Here is a 20,213-nt window from a genome sequence, read left to right as displayed (position 1 = left end):
GTCATTCACCTCCCTGTCTCCAGTCATTCACCTCCCTGTCTCCAGTCATTCACCTCCCTGTCTCCAGTCATTCACCTCCCTGTCTCCAGTCATTCGAATGATTGATTATTTAACAGGCAGCGAGCAGTCCCTCCATATATAATAAATATATACAAATCTATTAGATATATGAACACAGAGTTATGGATGATCAACGTTTGTCCCCCTGTACCAGTGGGGGGTCTGACTCTGGAAGCTGGTCTCACACAGAGGGTTATCCTTCCTCTGCATGATGGCTGTGTGTGTGTGTGTGTGTGTGTGTGTGTTCATTTCTGGGCTGTTTTCAAACCAGGCTGTAGAAAATGAGGTGAAAACAGTGAAACACAAGCAGCCAATCATCTTCTCCCGCTTGCTATAATGAATTACAGACTGCGTCAGGTTCTCCGACTCTCTGGTACTTCCACAACAAGTAAAGACTCGTAGTGGGGGTTATCTCGCCCATGGGGGAGAAGGAATTGGGGGAAAGGAACTTTGGCTTTGACTCTCTGGAGTCCAGATTGAACCGCGACTTCAGATTGATGTGGAAGAATTGATGTGGATGTGTTGTAGAATATCTTATAGAACACTGCCAAAAGCTGTGTGCGCCCCTGGAGGATGTTAGGACTGCGTCTCTGGCACTACGTTGCTTCTTTAGCGCTCTTTAAGTTAAAAAAAAACTAAGAAAAAGAAAGCGCTCATCTAGCCTACCACACGGTCACACGGTAACGTCAAAATCCATCGTAGCACAAATTCACACTGGTGTACTCTCTATACCATTATATATACTGTATATACTGTACAGGACACCCCTAGATATGCAAGTTCAATCGGACCTATATGCCTGCCACAGTGCATAGTGACACAATTTACCCGCCAGCGTACAAATCTCTGAAAACGGAGGGAAACTCTACAGACGAGTCTCTCTCTCTCTCTCCCTCTCTCTCTCTCTCCCTCCCTCTCTCTGTCTCTCTATCTCTCTCTCTGTCTCTCTCTCTCTGTCTCTCCCTCTCTCTGTCTGTCTCTCTCTCTCTCTCTCTCTCTCCCTCTCTCTCGCTCTCTAAGAACGACACATGTTCAATCTTATCAGCCAATTAATAAGCTTTCAAACATGGTGGCTGTGTGTGTGTGTGTGTGTGTGTGTGTGTGTGTGTGTGTGTGTGTGTGTGTGTTGTCAGCCCTCCCACTCGCCAGTCTCTCTCTTTAACTCTGTCTCCGTTTGTTACTTGTCGTCTTGAAGCGGGCCCGTTTCCCCTCCTCCTCCACTCCCTCCCCCTCCTCCTCCACTCCCTCCTCCTCCTCCTCCACTCCCTCCTCCTCCTCCTCCTCCTCCTCCACTCCCTCCTCCTCCACTCCCTCCTCCTTCTCCTCCTCCACTCCCTCCTCCTCCACTCCCTCCTCCTCCTCCTCCTCCACTCCCTCCTCCTCCACCTCCTCCTCCTCCTCCTCCTCCTCCTCCCCCTCCTCCTCCTCCTCCTGGTGGACATAACGAGCACTCTTAACGATGTAAACAAGCAAAATAGAATGTGCCTTTTGATTGGCTCGTCACAGTGCTCATCAAAGCATGGTATTGTGCTCGGCACTTGTCTGGTTCCACAGAGACTGAGGCTCTGCAGTGCACAGCAACGCTCCAGTGACACACACACACACACACTTATACACACATTTGGGTATAGTACATATACACGCACACCTGACTATATCCCACCCACATGTACATACAAACAGACAGACAGACAGACACACACACATGCAGACACAACTTCTCCAGTGCTGCTGACAGGCAGTAAAAACATTATGAAATATTCAATACGTGTGTGTGTGTGTGTGTGTGTGTGTGTGTGTGTGTGTCGGGAGAGAGCGAGCGGGAGAATATGATTGGCTGCTTGTTGTTTTCCTGCTGCTACCGTTCTGCTATCTTTTCACTTTCACGTTTGTTTTTCATGTAATCGCTGTATTTCAGGCCGTTGTGTTTAGGGTGTGTAACGTTCAAGGTGTTCTGTATTTCAGGCCGTTGTGTTTAGGGTGTGTAACGTTCAAGGTGTTCTGTATTTCAGGCCGTTGTGTTTAGGGTGTGTAACGTTCAAGGTGTTCTGTATTTCAGGCCGTTGTGTTTAGGGTGTGTAACGTTCAAGGTGTTCTGTATTTCAGGGGGTTGTGTTTAGGGTGTGTAACGTTCAAGGTGTTCTGTATTTCAGGCCGTTGTGTTTAGGTTGTGTAACGTTCAAGGTGTTCTGTATTTCAGGAGGTTGTGTTTAGGGTGTGTAACGTTCAAGGTGTTCTGTATTTCAGGGGGTTGTGTTTAGGGTGTGTAACGTTCAAGGTGTTCTGTATTTCAGGCCGTTGTGTTTAGGGTGTGTAACGTTCAAGGTGTTCTGTATTTCAGGCCGTTGTGTTTAGGGTGTGTAACGTTCAAGGTGTTCTGTATTTCAGGAGGTTGTGTTTAGGGTGTGTAACGTTCAAGGTGTTCTGTATTTCGAAGACGTCTCAAAGACAGAAGATCGGACAATCTCTACGTTTATCGTCAAACGAGGAGACTCGTTACGCCCCACTGTCGTTTGTGTTTTGATTTGGTTGATTCGTTCCCTTAGAAAGAGTTGTACTCAAAGGAGGGCGGCACCATCTTTTAATTAAAAGCTTCCTATTTTATTTGATTTGTTTTTCTTTGCTGTGATTGCGAAGCGTGTTTGGAGAAATGAAGGATAGACGAAACCTTTTGAGTTGTTCTCCCTTTTGTTGATTTTACATTTTACAGCTCTGGGCCGTATTCACAAACAATCAGGAAGTAGCTCATAAGTGGCGAATTTAGGAGTAACTCCTAATAATAATAATGGGCGTGTCAGTCCTAAATTTAGACCGGAGACCGCCGGCACTCAACAACCAATCACCGTACTTCTACGTAAAAACCTTTAGCACGAGTTAGGAGCACTCCTAGCGGTAAGATCAAAGCTTTGTGAATACAGCCCAGAGCTGTAAACGTTTTTACAGCACTCGTTTACAGCACATTAGCGTGGAAGCAGAGAGGCCCCTTAAACCGTCCAATCAGTGCGGCGCACTGTCCGTCTAAGCTCTTTATCGGACCAATCCGCTGTCTCAATTTTCTGCTCACATTAATTCGGCTTGCATACAAATTTTTCGTATTTTGTCATCCGAAACGAATCCAGTGAATTCAATAAACGTCGTTGAGGGATTAGGGCATGTTTCTCAATGCTTCCAACAGGTTGCTAGGCAACATCAGGAATCAAACCCGGAACCTTTTCCGCTGTCCTTACAGCTGCACTGTCCGCCCCACACTGATCTGTCCCACGTTGGATGTAACATCTTCATCCATTACTATTATTGCTGTCATCATAATAACTGTTGTTATCAATAATAGTATAGGCTTGAGTTTTAGTCTTTAGTGAAACTGACTAGGAGGTGATCAGACTTACTGTGTGTTCACACCAAACGCGACGGCGCGACACGTTTCAATACAAAGTCAACGTAGCGACGCGAATCGGGCGAAATTTGTTGCCCAAACCTGCAACAAGATTTGATTGACGGCGTGACATTTTTCCACGTGAACGGCAAGCACGTTCACAGGGATTTGCAGTGCGACAAATTCGCTGAAGTTGAAATATTTCAACTTTTCTGCGGCATTCGTGTGAGACAGCCAGTCAGCGTTCACTCCCTGTGGGTAACGTGGGTGAAGTAACGTAAAACAGCCAATCAGCGTTCAACCGGCTGGGCCGACCGTTCCCTGCACTCCGCAGTGAACCGCAGCTTGGAACTGCAACTACAGCTTGTTCAGAATGCTGCTGCTAGAGTTCTAACAAAGACCAAAAAATGTGAACATATTACACCAATTCTTAAATCGTCACATTGGCTCCCTGTATGTCAGAGAATTTATTTTTTCATGTTGCTAACCTATAAATCCCTACATGGTTTAGGGCCAAAATATTTAACCGATATGCTTCCACTACATAAGCCTTCTAGGCCGCTAAGATCCTCTGAGACCAATCTGTTAATTATCCCCAGAGTCAACACTAAACATGGGGAAGCAGGATTTAGTTGCTATGCAACAAATAGCTGGAATAAACTCCCTGAGGATTTAAGACTTGCCCCAACTCTGACAGCTTTTAAAACAAGACTGAAGACTTTTATGTTTGCTTTAGCTTTCGGCTAAATCTTAAATCTACAATGCTTCTATTTTATTTATTTATTTTTAATTTTATTTTATTAGTAACTTTGCCTTTATTTTCTCACTTTCTAAAATGCATTTTTTTTAACTCTGCCTTTCTAAAATGTTTTTTTTTAAACTTTGCCTTTATTTTCTATCTATTTTACTTTTTTACTTAACTATTATTTTTCTTTTATTGTATGACAATGTTTATATGTGAAGCACTTTGAGTCTGCCTTGTGTATGAAAAGTGCTATATAAATAAAGTTGCCTTGCCTTGCCTTGGAGGAGAAAGTGATTGTTGCCGTTTGCGACTCCCGGAGCTCTATATATAATATTATATATAATATAGAAATATCTATATAATATAAACATATATATAATATCACGGCACAAAGCGGTGTGCGCCTCCGGATTATATTATGAACCCATAAACGACGGGCATTCCGACGTCTCTCCCTCTTCCACAACAGGTACAGACACGCAATGGTGGTTATCTCGGCCATGGTTGATGAGAATGAATTGGCATAAAGCACCGTTGGCGGGCAAAAGACGTTGTCAGACAAAATTCGCTGAGCGACAAGTTCGCCTGACATAACTGCACACATAACTGCACAGCGACAGATTTAGATTTGTCGCGCGGCAACATGTGTCTTTTGGTGTGAACACACAGTTAATGATGATGATCATGATGATGATGGTGAGTGTTCAGACTTGTTAATTACTTGACACAAAATGAAAGCACACACACACACACACACACACACACACACACACACACACACACACACACACACACACACACACACACACCAGTGGAGGCTTCTCCAGTGAGGAGAGGGAGGAAGATCCTCCTTAACATTGTTGAGAATAAAAAGTGTAGATTGCCCAGACTACTGTAATGAATTAATGCCCTTAAATATGACTACTTTAATGCCTTTGTATATGTCCTTCGGAGGAGACGTAAAACCGAGGTCCTGACTCACTGAGGTCATAAAGATCCCAGGGCACTCATCACAAAGAGTAGCGGACCCCCGGTGTCCTGGGTCAGACTGCCCAACCAGGCTCATCCAATCTGCCCTTCATCATCCCGCGGTATGATTGGCTGACTCATTAACTCCCTCACTCCCTCACCTCCCTCTCCACACACGCTGGTGTGTGCTGAGCGTTCTGCCGCAGATCGGCTGCCGTGCATCACCCAGTGGGTGCTACACATCGGTGGTGGTTAGTGAGGTCCCCCCTTCACTGTAAAGCGTCTTTGAGTGTCTAGAAAAGCGCTATATAAATTCAATCAATTATTATTATTATTTAATGTTCGTTTCCCTGGGTTACACACGCCGTTATTCTAAAATCACTTAAAAAATATCCTGTTTGGTATGACCAGGTCACTGATCAATATAAATGTAAACATTTTTATTTTAAGTTTAACCTTCCCCTGATTGTAGGCAGACAGGGAAAAGGAATGTCAACACAGCCATGGAAAACTCCCAAATATATAAATATAAACATAAGTCTGAATGAAAATTAACATCACAATGTAACATATTTCAGCCATAATATTCTCCCATAGCCACAATACTGAGTAAACATAACATAAGCTGTAAGACACAACCAGGCAGCAAAGCTGATCATACATAGATGAAGGGGGCGGGCTTTTAAAGCCACAGAACACGCCCACCTCTACCTGCCTATTTAACTCGGACTCCGCCATTTTAGAATCAGAATCTCTTGGGCGGCGTATCGATTAGATGTAAAGCTTAGAGACGCTCCACGCGTGTTATATACGATCCCTCTCCTTTTGTTTCATAGACGATAGACAATAGACCAAAACCTTAACCAAATAAAGTGAGTTAAAAGCGACCCTGTCTCGGCGGCCTTTCCTGGACTAAAATATCATAACAACAATGAAAACTTAAATTTAACATTTAACTTAACTGTTAAATGTAAACATAGAGAAACCTGAGATCTGAGAAGAACTATCTTCATGGATATTTTTTACTGCAAGTTTAGTGCAAAAAAGTTCACCCTCTGGTGAATAACATTTTTCAAAATATATGCAGTGTTTTGTAGACATAGAATGAATTAGATTAGAAGTAAAGTAAAACTGAGGTAGACTTATCATCTGTAACATCTGAACTATTCAAGTATATTCACGGTGTTGTGCTAGGAACACCAGCTGGTTGACCTCCTCTGGTTTTAAAGCTACCCTGGTGCACGTAACAATATTACCCCCAGTACTAACAATTCTTTCTGAGGGGGTACTGGTGGCTGGGATGCACAAGTACTTTCTTGCCAGCTGAGACAATGTGGGGACGTTGTGTTCATGGAGCCTCCACCAGTCCAGGGGTTCAGCCTCACCGTCTGCATCAGGGCACATCAGGAACCTCTCCAGCTCGCTCTCCACTTGTTGTTCATCAGTGAGAGGCAAGGCGTCTTCTTCTTGACTCTGCTTTCTGAAGAAGCTCCCCAATGACCTGCGGTTCTTCTTCAAGCCCAGTGGTAGAGGTGGTCCAGCCCCTGCCTGTGACTGGCCTTGGTCTTCATTCACTACCTCAGACACTGCTCTCATTTTAATGGCCCCTACCTTCTCTGGTCCGATGTACTGGACTTTAAACCTGGGGTCCATCAAGGTAGCCATGTCAAGGAGATCATCTGTGTCAGGCCAGCATATTTCTCATCAAGATCATCATTAGGTCATTATTAAGGTCATTATCTTCGTCTTCATCTCTTTTGTGAGCCGAGTGTCCCCCTCATTTACTTTAAGCCAATTGGAGCAGAACAGGTGGAGCACAGGCTTCACATAAGAGACGGTCACATATGACTCCCCAGAAAGAGTCTGTGAGCTAAGGCCGCATTCATTGACTCAAGGACATCAGTGTCCAGCCATGTTGGGATCAGGTGCCTACTGTTTCTGTCAGCAGACAGAACTTCAGTGATGGCCTTTTGCTGCTTTAGGACCCTTGCCCCCATCTTCTGTCTTGAGCCCCACCTGGTTAGTGACTCTGAGCAGCTGGTGTGTGGGAAGATTGAGACGTTGCTGTGCATTGGAGAACACACTCTTTTTTCACTCTTTTTAAGGCAGAGACCACTTTCTTGCAAACCCCTACAGCCCAGTCCACTCTTTTATCCTTTCCTGCGGCACCTGCAGAAAAACCATGACAGATAATAAATGACAGACGTAAATTGCAGATAATAGATGAGGTTGAGTCAGTCAGTAAGTCAGTGTGTAAAGCTGGATGATAATAATAATAATAATAACAATCATTATTAAAATAATTATTATATCATCTCAATGTATTGGCTAATAAAATCAATACAGGAACCAACATGAATGACTACCATCAAAATGACAATGCTACTCACCAATAGCAGAGTCCAAACGATGGCCAAAACACTAGTCGGGTCCAGTCGTTCAGTGAAGTCGCCATCACCACATTTGCCCCACTGTCTGTGGTGATGCACACCATTTTGTCTTCAATTAGAGTCCAGGACAACAACGCCTCCTTCAAGCCTTCTGCTATAATTTCTCCTGTGTGATCTTCAGGGAAATCTGCTCTTTCAAGGCATCTGGTTTTCCGATTCCATTCGTCGTCTATGAAATGAAAGCTAATGTATGGCTCTGAAGTACGGCTTGACCACAGGTCAGAGGTTGTGGCAAAGTACCTGGCTGAAGATTTCTTGTTGCACAGATTCTCTGCACATCATGTACAGTTTGGGAATGGCAGTCTTAGAAAAGTACTTTCTTCCTGGAATCACGTAGCGTGGGTCAAGCATGTGAAGGAGATTTTTGTAAGCGGGCTTCTCGACAGTACTGAGCGGAAGCATATCCTTAGCTCTGTGATGGGCCACTGCCTGGGTTATGTCTTTATAGCGTTTGGATGCTTTGTCATGAGGCACTGATGCCGAGTACCTCTCCATGGTGGTCTGCTGTTGCTTTTGTGGTGTTGCATTTTCAGCAACAGGTGTGGATGGCCGTTGTTGTCGGATACGGCTGTGCTCCAAAGGGTGAGAGCGACTAAGGTGGTAAAACAAGTTGGTTAAAACAAGATTCCACCTCATTTAAACATTGGAAGAACCGAAGGGACGTTTTCCTGCAACATACATTTTGTTTTGATATTTCACTGAACTTTGGTCTTATGGGGACGACGGTCTTGCATCATTTGCAGACACCGCCGGTCTGACTACGGTCTGACTGATCAAATCCAAAAAGCTCCCATACTGGTGAGCTGACCTTTACTTTTTTATCGACAATTTCCTCCATCTCGTTGCGATACTCATCTTTCGCTTCTCACATCGCGCTGTTTCTGTTGTTCAAGAAACACACGTGAGACGAGATGGCGCAACCAAACTTGATACTGTTCCATGATTGGCCATTGGCGTGTCAAAGCGGAGCCAGACTCTTTGACCTCTGGTTCAAAGCGGAGCCAGACTCTTTGACCTCTGGTTCAAAGCGGAGCCAGACTCTTTGACCTCTGGTTCAAAGCAGAGCCAGACTCTTTGACCTCTGTTTTTATGTTTATTGATTACGTGTCTAACGGAATACATATCGTTATCGTTTTATCGCCCAGCCCTACAATATGAGTCACATATTGTGTATGGAATACAATTAGAAATAATATGGAAGGATATCAAAACCAAATTGTATTATAATTCTAAATCAAATGTGTTGTTAATTGTTGGAGGGTGTCAGTTTTGAGAAAGGTTGGTGTTTTAACGACTAAGATCCTGTAAGCATTACGGCTAATTAGCTTAGCAATCTTGTTTATGCTGACGTGTAGTTTACGTTGCAGATAATTAAAAATCCTGTTAATGAAATATGTACATTAACACGTTTCATGTAAAAAAAAAGTTCTAACTTCATTGCAAAAAGTATGCATGTTTATGTATTTTCCAAATGTGTTTGCTTCCCTAGTCTCTTCCCTAATACCATCGCAAGGACACACCTGTACACACACACACACACACAGGCATGCATACATACACACACATTCACAAAAAACACCTTTGTCCGCAACAACCAGATATTTTAACAGAATAATGTTCTAATGTGTGTGTGTGTGGTGGAAGCCTAAAGTTCTGTTATGTAGAGCGTAGCCCTGGTCCATTTAAACCTGTTAGATTTCATCTTATTTCTAAACTGTTCGTATAGACTCTGCGTTGTGTATTTTCCGTTGTAGTTGTGATTCTTGAAGTGTAAATCAAGGCTGCTTGACAGGATCAGAGGATCAATAGATGGTTTATTCCAGGATGCAATACAGGGAGATACAGACTTAGGTTGAATAATCTATAGTGTCGGAGGTGAGGAGCAGTCTCCTGACGTGCTCCTTGGCTGTCAATCCCTCTTCTCGCTGAACCAAAGGTTTGGGACGAGTATTATAATAAGAAAATGTGAATAAGAACAGAACAGAAGCAGTGTCTCCCTTGATAAGGTAACAGAACAGAAGCAGTCTCTCCCTTGATAAGGTAACAGAACAGAAGCAGTCTCTCCCTTGATAAGGTATACGGCCCTGGCTGTGCCCCAGACGACGGGGTTGGTTCATCCTCGTTGGGACATAACCGATGGAGGAATGTTGTGAATAAGACCTGGTACCAGTAGGAGAGGCGCTGGCCTGTTCACAGACTAAGAACTGTGAACACAGAGACACTAAAACACACCAACATTCTACACACCTTCATTCACACACATAAATAAACAGGAAATGTCCAACCACCAAACTACGCTTCGCCACCTAAAGGCCAACTCCGAACATCGACACAGAACTCCCCCCCCCCGACGAAACTCTAATCAAACGCTTCAATCCAGACCACTCAAGCGGCCATTCCACCTATCCTCTGGACCAATCAGAACAACGCTGCCTTCTCTGTTCTGACGAGGTCGTTCCCAGGAGCCCTTGGAACGCGCCGCGCGTCGTCGGGACAAGCGGAGGCCATCTTTGACTCAACGGCGTCCATTTCGATTTATTGATTTTTGGTTGTTGTGACATTTGCTATGATTTGTAAAACAAGGTTTATAAAATGATGGACACATGCTCTTCTCGTCGTTTCATATGACGTGACATTTATGATTGGTTGGAGAAACCCATCGGAGAGCCAGAATGAAGGATTTCCATATTCACACGCCTTGTTATAAACCCCATTGAGACAGCTGATTGGTTGGAGAAGGGAGAGAGAGGGGGAGAGGGAGAGAGAGAGAGAGAGAGGGGGGGAGATTGAGAGAGAGAGGGGGAGAGGGAGAGAGAGAGAGAGAGAGAGAGAGAGAGAGAGAGAGAGAGAGAGAGAGAGAGAGAGAGAGAGAGAGAGAGAGGGGGGGAGATTGAGAGAGAGAGAGAGGGGGGGGAGATTGAGAGAGAGAGGGGGAGAGGGAGAGAGAGAGGGGGAGAGGGAGAGAGAGAGAGAGAGAGGGGGGGAGATTGAGAGAGAGAAAGAGGGGGAGAGAGAGAGAGAGAGGGGGGGGAGATTGAGAGAGAGAAAGAGGGGGAGAGAGAGAGAGGGGGGAGGAGAGAAAGGGGAGAGAGAGAGGGGGGGCGATGGAGCGAAAGGGGGAGAGAGAGAGAGAGAGAGAAACGGGGAGAGAGAGAGAGGGTGGAGGGAGAGAGAGAGAGAAAGGGGGGAGAGAGAGAGGGAGGTTCGACCATTGAAACCGAACCAGCATGTGATCCTGACCTCCAGTCCGCTGGTCCTCCTCTGACCAGCAGCCGTCCACACCAGCTGAGGACTGAGCGGTACGCTGGTCTCTGCTCTGGTTCTTCATGTGCTGGTCTCTGCTCTGGTTCTTCATGTGCTGAGCGGTACGCTGGTCTCTGCTCTGGTTCTTTATGCGCTGGTCTCTGCTCTGGTTCTTTATGCGCTGGTCTCTGCTCTGGTTCTTTATGCGCTGGTCTCTGCTCTGGTTCTTCATGTGCTGAGCGGTACGCTGGTCTCTGCTCTGGTTCTTCATGTGCTGGTCTCTGCTCTGGTTCTTTATGCGCTGGTCTCTGCTCTGGTTCTTTATGCGCTGGTCTCTGCTCTGGTTCTTTATGCGCTGGTCTCTGCTCTGGTTCTTTATGCGCTGGTCTCTGCGCTGGTTCTTTATGCGCTGGTCTCTGCTCTGGTTCTTTATGCGCTGGTCTCTGCTCTGGTTCTTTATGCGCTGGTCTCTGCTCTGGTTCTTTATGTGCTGGTCTCTGCTCTGGTTCTTTATGCGCTGGTCTCTGCTCTGGTTCTTTATGCGCTGGTCTCTGCGCTGGTTCTTTATGCGCTGGTCTCTGCTCTGGTTCTTTATGCGCTGGTCTCTGCTCTGGTTCTTTATGTGGTTCTTTATGTGCTCTGGTGTTAAACGCCCTGTGGTCACTACAGTGGAGTGGACGTCTTAATGGGACGTTGTGTAATTAGTATTGATTTTGACCTCTGGAAGTTTCTCTCTCGTCTGGTTGACGATGGTCCAAAGACAGCGTAACGGTCATGGTAGCAGCTCTGTAAATACAGATGTTTTTCAGGAAGTAGCTCTTTGCACACATACAGATGTTAATCAGGATCTATCCCTTCTCTGTTGTTGAAATGTATTTGTCAGTTTTTAATGAAAATTGTCGGTTTCGTTCCCAATGAATTCATGTTAACAACGACAGCAACTTGGCAGCCAAGGTTAATACATTTCCAACAAGTAAATCGCTTCTCTTCCAAGGCACACGTTTTCTGTCTATTGATTTTATTGTAAATCTGAATAGTGTCTGTTTTTTTTCACGATGTGAGGTTAATTCAGTGTTTCAAAGCGCTGTGTGTCTGGGTGCCAGGACTCATTTTGTGAGAGAGAGGAAGTTGCCTCTCTCTGCAGGGGAGGAAGACAAAGGAATGAGAGCCTCGGTTAAGATAAGAAGATAAGAACCCTGACTCTTTACCATAAGAACCCTGACTCTTTACCATAAGAACCCTGACTCTTTAGCATAAGAACCCTGACACTTTACCATAAGAACCCTGACACTTTACCATAAGAACCCTGACTCTTTACCATAAGAACCCTGACTCTTTAGCATAAGAACCCTGACTCTTTACCATAAGAACCCTGACTCTTTACCATAAGAACCCTGACACTTTACCATAAGAACCCTGACTCTTTACCATAAGAACCCTGACTCTTTACCATAAGAACCCTGACTCTTTAGCGAACTCGATGCGTTGAGGAGAACCACTGAAGTTTCCTCACTAGAGAAAGCGCAGTATGATGATGCGTCCATTCAACCCGGTATCACGCAATTTAGTGCTCATGCGCACAAACGTTGTTCTATTGAATCGTGTCCCAACGATCGTGTCGAACGATTGTTCGACTTTTTTCGCGCTGGACTAAACGAAACGAGAGAGAGAGAGGGAGAGAGAGGGAGAGAGAGAGAGAGGGAGAGGGAGAGAGAGAGATGCTTCAGAAGGGGTGTGTGCAGACAGTACAGTGCACCCTCTAGTTATATATGTGTCAATATTTCAGATTGTTGCAGCAGACCTCCTCACAAACTGAAACAATGGCTGCCGGTGGTACTGGAAGAGGATACATTAGCTAGCTAGAGTTTCATTTGCTTATTTATTTTCAAACCAAGCCCAGCAATAGTTTTTTTTTGCTCTTTCACACGTTGAAAAAATTTGGGGTCTCTGGGGACATTATATATTTACTCTTTGGTAACTGTTTGTCCTGAAGTTTTTCCTGTGCCAAGGGTGAATGTCAAGTGGAGGGAACGCTGATGAGGTTGTTGTGTCACAACATTAGCTAGCTAACACCGTACATAATGTATATTCTGGTTAGCCCCAAGGCTAAGCCTATGCTAGCAGCACGTGTCAATGTACTAATCAAGATGTAATGCATTTTGCATTTAAATTCCCATATACTCTAAGATGAACATTGCTTTTTATTATTAATCTATAGTGGCTGCCCCGGTCTGTTCTCAATCCCAATCTCTCATTGTGGTTTCTTGATACTGGATTTTCTAACTTCGATAGCCTACCACGGGGAAAACTTTCAGAAAAGAACAGACCCTAAGTAAATATAGTATGTCTCCACATATATATCATATCATCATATATCAAGATAATATCATCTTGGTGCCAAAAGAAAGATTGTTGTGCAAGTGAAATATTCAATCTGGAAACAACTTGGTTAGAGTGGAGAAGCTAGAATGCAGCATAAGTGGAAGATTACATTTCCACCTGAAATAATGATCAGCTGGTCATTATCAGTTGGTAGCCCTGTAGTACTATGACACACAAACAGGTAGATATCTTGGGAACCCATTGTACAATTTTGACACTTGACCCCTCTATTGATAGTTCAGGGCAAATATAATTGAATGACACCAAGACAAACACTCGCAAATACACCATATGCCCACCAGATGGTGATGAAGGACATGTGTTCTGATTGAAGGCAATTGACCTATTTCCTCAGAAACCTTCTCTTAGTCATTGATTGTAAACACCATCTTTAGTGGCAAAATTGGGCCCAGACACTCATTTATCTGTGACAAAAACAACAATGGTAAGACATTCTTTTTACAACTTTTTGGTCGTTAAAAGAAAAGGGGAAGTTTGTTCATGATTTTATTTGCAAGTTTTAGTCACAGAGTGACATGGTTTAGTCAGTTGGGATCAGTGGAGGCTCAACTTGTGCCAGGCACGGCGCCAGGGTCCAGTTGTGGATGGGCCAGTCTTTAAATTACAAACGTTATCAAATCCCTGTTTAACCTAATAAAAATATTTAACAATTATTCGCCAAAGGCGAAGTGAATAGTGGGGAATAGGGAACCTGAGGTGAATCATTGTTTTACTATATACTACACATGAACAGTCCAAAAATTGTATTTGTTTTTATTAGAGGTTCATTTGTTTTCATCGTGTGACGAGACGACCGTCACACGATGAAAACAATCCTGAGTTTGAGATCTCAATCTCGGGATATCGCCCGATATCCTGAGATAGCAAACCAATCAAATTGCGCCGTCTGAGGAGGTTCACGTGTAGGTTATATTAAACTGTTATATTATCTGTGCATAAGAGATTTTAATAGCTTGATGCTCTTTAAACATTTAGTTGCATTGTAAAAGGTGTCGGTGCGTAGGACGGACCTCTCCACGATCAATATCATTAGCAACGGACTGAGCTTGGCTCATTATACAAAGAAGATGCATTCAAATGTAGCCTAGGCTACTGCGAGATAATAACTAACACAATAGCCTACCGCCAATTCACGGTCATCCACGAAGATTAACAGCCCTTTAACGCAAATCGGATCACGCATCAATATCAACAGAGTTTGCTGCATTGCAAAAACAAAGCATTTCAGAAGCCTTTATGGATAACTTATCAGGCTCACTAACAACAACTGGGTAGGCTGAATGACACTGGTACGTTCTGCGCCAACAGGCAGGCTTAAAAGACTGAAAATAGGTCGGCATGGGAAGAAGAGAGAGCATGAGAAGGATATTCAGATTAGATTGGATTTATTCGTCAATGCACAGGAATACAACGAAATCCAATGCACTCACGTACTGGACTCAAAAAGAAAGGTAGCATAATAAATAGTCGATAAAAAATACATTCTCATCGTCTCATTCACTCAGTACATTCATGTCGTCATACACTATACCGTCAACTCAGTGCCATTGTATGCATTAAAACAGTAGTGCAACATATATAAAGTGCAGAGCATTGCATTAAGTATGGATGTCACTGATTGATGCTGTCAGAACTCAGTGGGTTTGTTTTCAGGTCAGAGTTGAGTATGGTGATAGCTTTGGGATGTTGTGGTGCGTGTGGTGCGTGTTCTGATGGACCTGTAACGTTTCCCTAACGAGGGCAGCAGTTCAAACAGATAATTGGCAGGGTGGAATGAGTCTTTCAGAATGGTATGTGTCTTCTGCAAGCATCGTTGAAGATGGTGTCCATGGTAGGTAGCTGTTGGTTGATGATGTTTTGGGCGGTTTTTATTCTGCAGTGACTTCCTGTCTGCAGCAGAACTGCTACCATACCGCGACAGGATGCAGTAGGTGAGCACACTCTCAATGGAGCAGCCATAGAAGGACCTTAGGTGCTGTTGTGAGAGATTGGCTTTCCTGAGAGAAAGTACAGCCGCTGCTGTGCTTTCTTTACTATTGCTGTGGTGTTTATTGTCTGTGATAAGTTCTCTGAGATGTGAATGCCCAAGAATTTGAAGCTGGACACTCTCTCCACCCTCTCTCCACTCTGTCCACCCTCTCTCCACCCTCTCTCCACCCTCTGTCCACCCTCTCCCCACCCTCTCTCCACCCTCTGTCCACCCTCTCTCCACCCTCTCTCCACCCTCTGTCCACCCTCTCCCCACCCTCTCTCCACCCTCTGTCCACCCTCTCCCCACCCTCTCTCCACCCTCTGTCCACCCTCTCCCCACCCTCTCTCCACCCTCTGTCCACCCTCTCTCCACCCTCTCTCCACCCTCTCCCCACCCTCTCTCCACCCTCTGTCCACCCTCTCCCCACCCTCTCTCCACCCTCTGTCCACCCTCTCCCCACCCTCTCTCCACCCTCTGTCCACCCTCTCCCCACCCTCTCCCCACCCTCTCCCCACCCTCTCTCCACCCTCTCCCCACCCTCTCCCCACCCTCTCTCCACCCTCTGTCCACCCTCTGTCCACCCTCTCCCCACCCTCTCCCCACCCTCTCCCCACCCTCTCTCCACCCTCTCCCCACCCTCTCTCCACCCTCTGTCCTCCCTCTCCCCACCCTCTCTCCACCCTCTCTCCACCCTCTCTCCACCCTCTGTCCACTCTCTCCCCACCCTCTCCCCACCCTCTCCCCACCCTCTCTCCACCCTCTCCCCACCCTCTCCCCACCCTCTCTCCACCCTCTCTCCACCCTCTCCATTGATGTGTAGTGGTGTGAGTGTGTCCTGCTTCTTCCTGTAATCGATGACGATCAGTTCTTTCGTTGTTTTGACGTTGAGGCTCATGTTGCTCTCTGAGCACCACTCTGTCAGCCCTTCAACCGCCTCTCTGTACGCTGACTCATCACCTTTGGTGATCAGTCCCACCACAGTCGTGTCATCTGCGAATTTCACTATGGTGCCGTTAGTGTGAGATGGAGCGCAGTCGTGTGTGCACAGAGAGAAGAGAAGAGGGCTCAGCACGCAGCCCTGTGGGGCCCCTGTGCGGAGTGGGGCCCATTCTGACCGCCTGTGGCCTGTCTGTCAAAAGGTCCTTCATCCAAAGCAGAGGTTGAGCGGTACACCCAGGTAGGACACGATGGTGAGGGTCGTATTAAAGGCTGTAGTCCACAAACCGTAGCCGTGCATCGGCCCTGCAGCTCCAGGTGGCGCCGAGCGGAGTGGAGGGGCGTGGAGACGGCGTCGCCGGTTGACCTGTCGGCTCGATGTGCCAACGGGAGGGGATCCAGAGTGGGTGGCAGGGCAGCTGTGATGTGTGGTAGAACCAGTCTTTTGGAACACTCCAGGTGTCAGTGCTGCAGGCCTGTGGTCACTGACAGATGTTATTGACGTCTGTTTGGAGCTATGGTGGACGTCTTCAGGCAGGTGGGGACAGTGCACTGTGATAGAGAGAGATTGAAGGTATCTGTGAATACTTCACCTAGCTCTGCAGCACAGTCTCTGGAGGCCCGTCCTGGGACGCCAGCTGGCCGGCTGCCTTTGGTGTGTTGATCTTGCGGAGAGTGTGGATGACGTCAGCTTGTCCAGGGCCCGCAGGTCAGGATGTAGGCTATGAACCTGAATGAGTTTCTAGTAGGGCTGGGCGATTAATCGAATTTTGATCGCAATTTCGATTTCAGAGTGAAACGATCACCAAACTAATATAATCGAGTTGAAACGAAAAAAAAAATCTTTTTTTTATATAAATTGCAGAACAGCTGGATTCATATCTGGACTTTATTTTCTATTTGACCATTCTGTGTATATTTTTAAGGGGAAATTTCGAAGTTCTCATTTACAAAGTGTTTTTTTTGGAGAGAAATTATGAATAAATGCATCATGTTTTCAAACTCAAGAGAGTTTGAAAACTCTCCCCCTCTCTCTCTCTCTCCCCCTGTCTCCTCTCTCTCCCCCTCTCTCTCTCCCTGTCTCCTCTCTCTCCCCCCCTCTCTCTCTCTCTCCCCCTGTCTCCTCTCTCTCTCTCTCTCTCTCTCCCCCTGTCTCCTCTCCCCCTCTCTCTCTCCCTGTCTCCTCTCTCTCCCCCCCTCTCTCTCTCCCCCCCTGTCTCCTCTCTCTCTCTCTCTCTCCCCCTGTCTCCTCTCTCTCTCTCCCCCTGTCTCCTCTCTCTCTCTCTCTCCCCCTGTCTCCTCTCTCTCTCTCTCTCCCCCTGTCTCCTCTCTCTCTCTGTCTCCTCTCTCTCTCTCTCTCTCCTCTCTCTCTCTCCCTGTCTCCTCTCTCTCTCTCTCTCCCCCTCTCTCTCTTTCTCCCTGTCTCCTCTCTCTCTCTCTCTCTCTCTCTCTCTCTCTCTCTCTCTCTCTCTCTCCCCCTGTCTCCTCTCTCTCTCTCCCTAACGACCGGCGAGGAACGAGCATGTACTGTAACGGTGATATGCAAATGAGGCTCACACGGAAGCTCATGAATATTTATGAGCCAGTGGAGTCAGCCGTGCGAGCCGAGGGTCCCAACGCGGGCGTTCACACAACGCTTAAAAGAGACAAAGTGGCCACAGGTTCGATTCCTCACTGCCGCCCCGCCCCCTAGCTCACTGTTAATGAACTGTTAGTTGATGCTTGTTCTTTACTCCGTTAACGTTATGTTAATGTGCTCAAATTGTATTATTGTTCAAATTAACATCACAAAGTGAGCTAACGAACTCAGTCTGGCGTTGTAACAGTTGATTAACTGTGTTAATACTTATTATTTACTGCATTGATGTTATGTTAATGTTAATTAATGTACTCAAATTGTATTCATGTTAATATACATCTCAAAGTCAGCTAAACTCAACGTAATGTAAGTGTGCTGTGATTGGTCAGTGCCTTGGCCTAGACTCTTAATTGATAGAACAGAAGCAGATGAACTTGAAGAACATGAGACGGTAAACTCGGTCCTCATTCATAAAGCGCTTTTATCCAAAGCGCTTCACAGTGTTGACAGACATTCACTCGTTCATGCACACGTTCACACACCGACGGCGGAGTCGACCACGCAGGGCGACAGCCAGCGGGTCAGGAGCAGTCAGGGTGAGGGCGTCTCGCTCAGGGACACCTCTACACTCCGCTAGGAGGAGGAGCCGGGGATCGAACCAGCGACCTTGCGGTGACCAGCCAACCCGCTGTACCTCCTGAGCTGATGCCGCCCACAATGGATTTCATGGAACTTTATTTCTGATGCTTCATGCACATCTTGATGTCCCTCATTAACATAATTTGGAATTATGCTCAAAAACTAAATGTGCTTACAAACTCTTCTTAAGCCAAAAGAGAGAGTTAGAGAGAAGATATGTATTTCTAAAAATAGGTGGTCTTAATTTATACGTGCATTATTGATATTGCTGCCACGCTTTTATTTAGATAGGACACTTGGTACCTGCTTTGGAATTCACAAGTGGAGCACTTCTTCAACAAAGTGAAATTCATGGCAGCGATAGCTGAAGTATGAGATTTATAATTGCATAACATATTTTTGCATAGCTTATGAAATAGTGAGGGAGAGAATATATCGTCGTTGAAAAAAACCATACTTCTTGCACCAGCTGCTACTGCTGCACCTAATAGTGTGTCTTGGGACCTGATTCAAATCGATTAACTCAACCTCATTAATTGCTGTGGTAATAAAGCCGCCTAGAGAGACATAAAATGAGATGTTTTGCAGCGTCGCCAATTGATGAGATATTCATATAATACAGTATGTAATACAGAGTGTTTTTATACCAAAGTCTTCAGAACTACTCTGCTTTTCAGTCTCTCTCTCGTTATCTCTCGCTCGCTCGCTCTCTGTCCCCCTCTCCCCCTCTCTCTCCCTCTCTCTCTTTATTTTGCTCTCTCTCTTACCCCCTCTCTCTCACTCTTTCCCCCTCTCTCTCTCTCTCACTCTTTCCCCCTCTCTCTCTCTCACTCTTTCCCCCTCTCTCTCTCTCTCCCCCCTCTCTCTCTCCCTCTCTCTCTCTCTCTCTCTCTCACCCCATCTCTCTCTCTCTCCCCCCTCTCTCTCTCCCCCTCTCTCTATCTCTCCCCTCTCTCTATCTCTCCCCCTCTCTCTCTCTCTCTCTCTCACCCCATCTCTCTCTCTCTCCCCCCTCTCTCTCTCCCCCTCTCTCTATCTCTCCCCCTCTCTCTATCTCTCCCCCTCTCTCTATCTCTCTCTCTCCCCCCCTCTCTCTCTCTCACCCCCCCTCTCTCTCTCTCTCTCACCCCCCCTCTCTCTCTCTCTCTCTCTCGCCATTCGGCGCCATTCACTCGAATATTCACTCGAATATTTCTGCCAACTATGATGAATAAACCATTAAAAATACGTAATAAATCAACAAAAATACATAGCGTTCATCCTTGTTTAATTGTGTGATAGAGCGTACCACTGCCAGCAACCATTTAAATGCGTCTGAACGTCCATTCTTTGGGCGAGGCTTGCTATTGGTCATTCCAGAGGAAGCCCTCCGTCACGTCGGTAACCATGACGTCTGTGTGAGCTCGCTAACTTCTTGCTGTCTTTCAAGCAGAGACGGCTCTTCATTGTCCCATGAAAATGACAATTCAGCGAATCAATCCCAATAGGCTACCGCCCTGAGCAACACACTGCAGCAGAGGAGAGACGGGCGCTCACTAGCCCAGGGCTGTGAAAGCACTTCCCACCCGTTTCAGCGGAGGAACTGGACTCCCCGAGCAACGTTACACTTAAAGGGGGCACCTAAGTTACATATGGATGACACTTTATGGCCCCTTTAATTCAGACAAGTGGAGAAGAGAGCAGAGAGCCGTTTAGTGCTGATGAAGTGGTGCTCTGCTCTCGGTCAGCGAGGGGTCCCGACCTGCAGCCGGCCGTCTCAGTGTCGGCGGCTCACCGGGTACAGTGCCCTTAAGGCCCTGACCGCAGAGACCCGGGTTGATTCCTGCCCCCGTGCCGCCCCCCCC

The sequence above is a fragment of the Micromesistius poutassou genome (assembly GCF_964030765.1).
Source record: "Micromesistius poutassou genome assembly, chromosome: 17".
NCBI classification, from domain to species: Eukaryota; Metazoa; Chordata; class Actinopteri; order Gadiformes; family Gadidae; genus Micromesistius; species Micromesistius poutassou.
The sequence above is the reverse complement of the archived record's forward strand: the minus strand, read 5'-3'. Positions refer to the sequence as shown.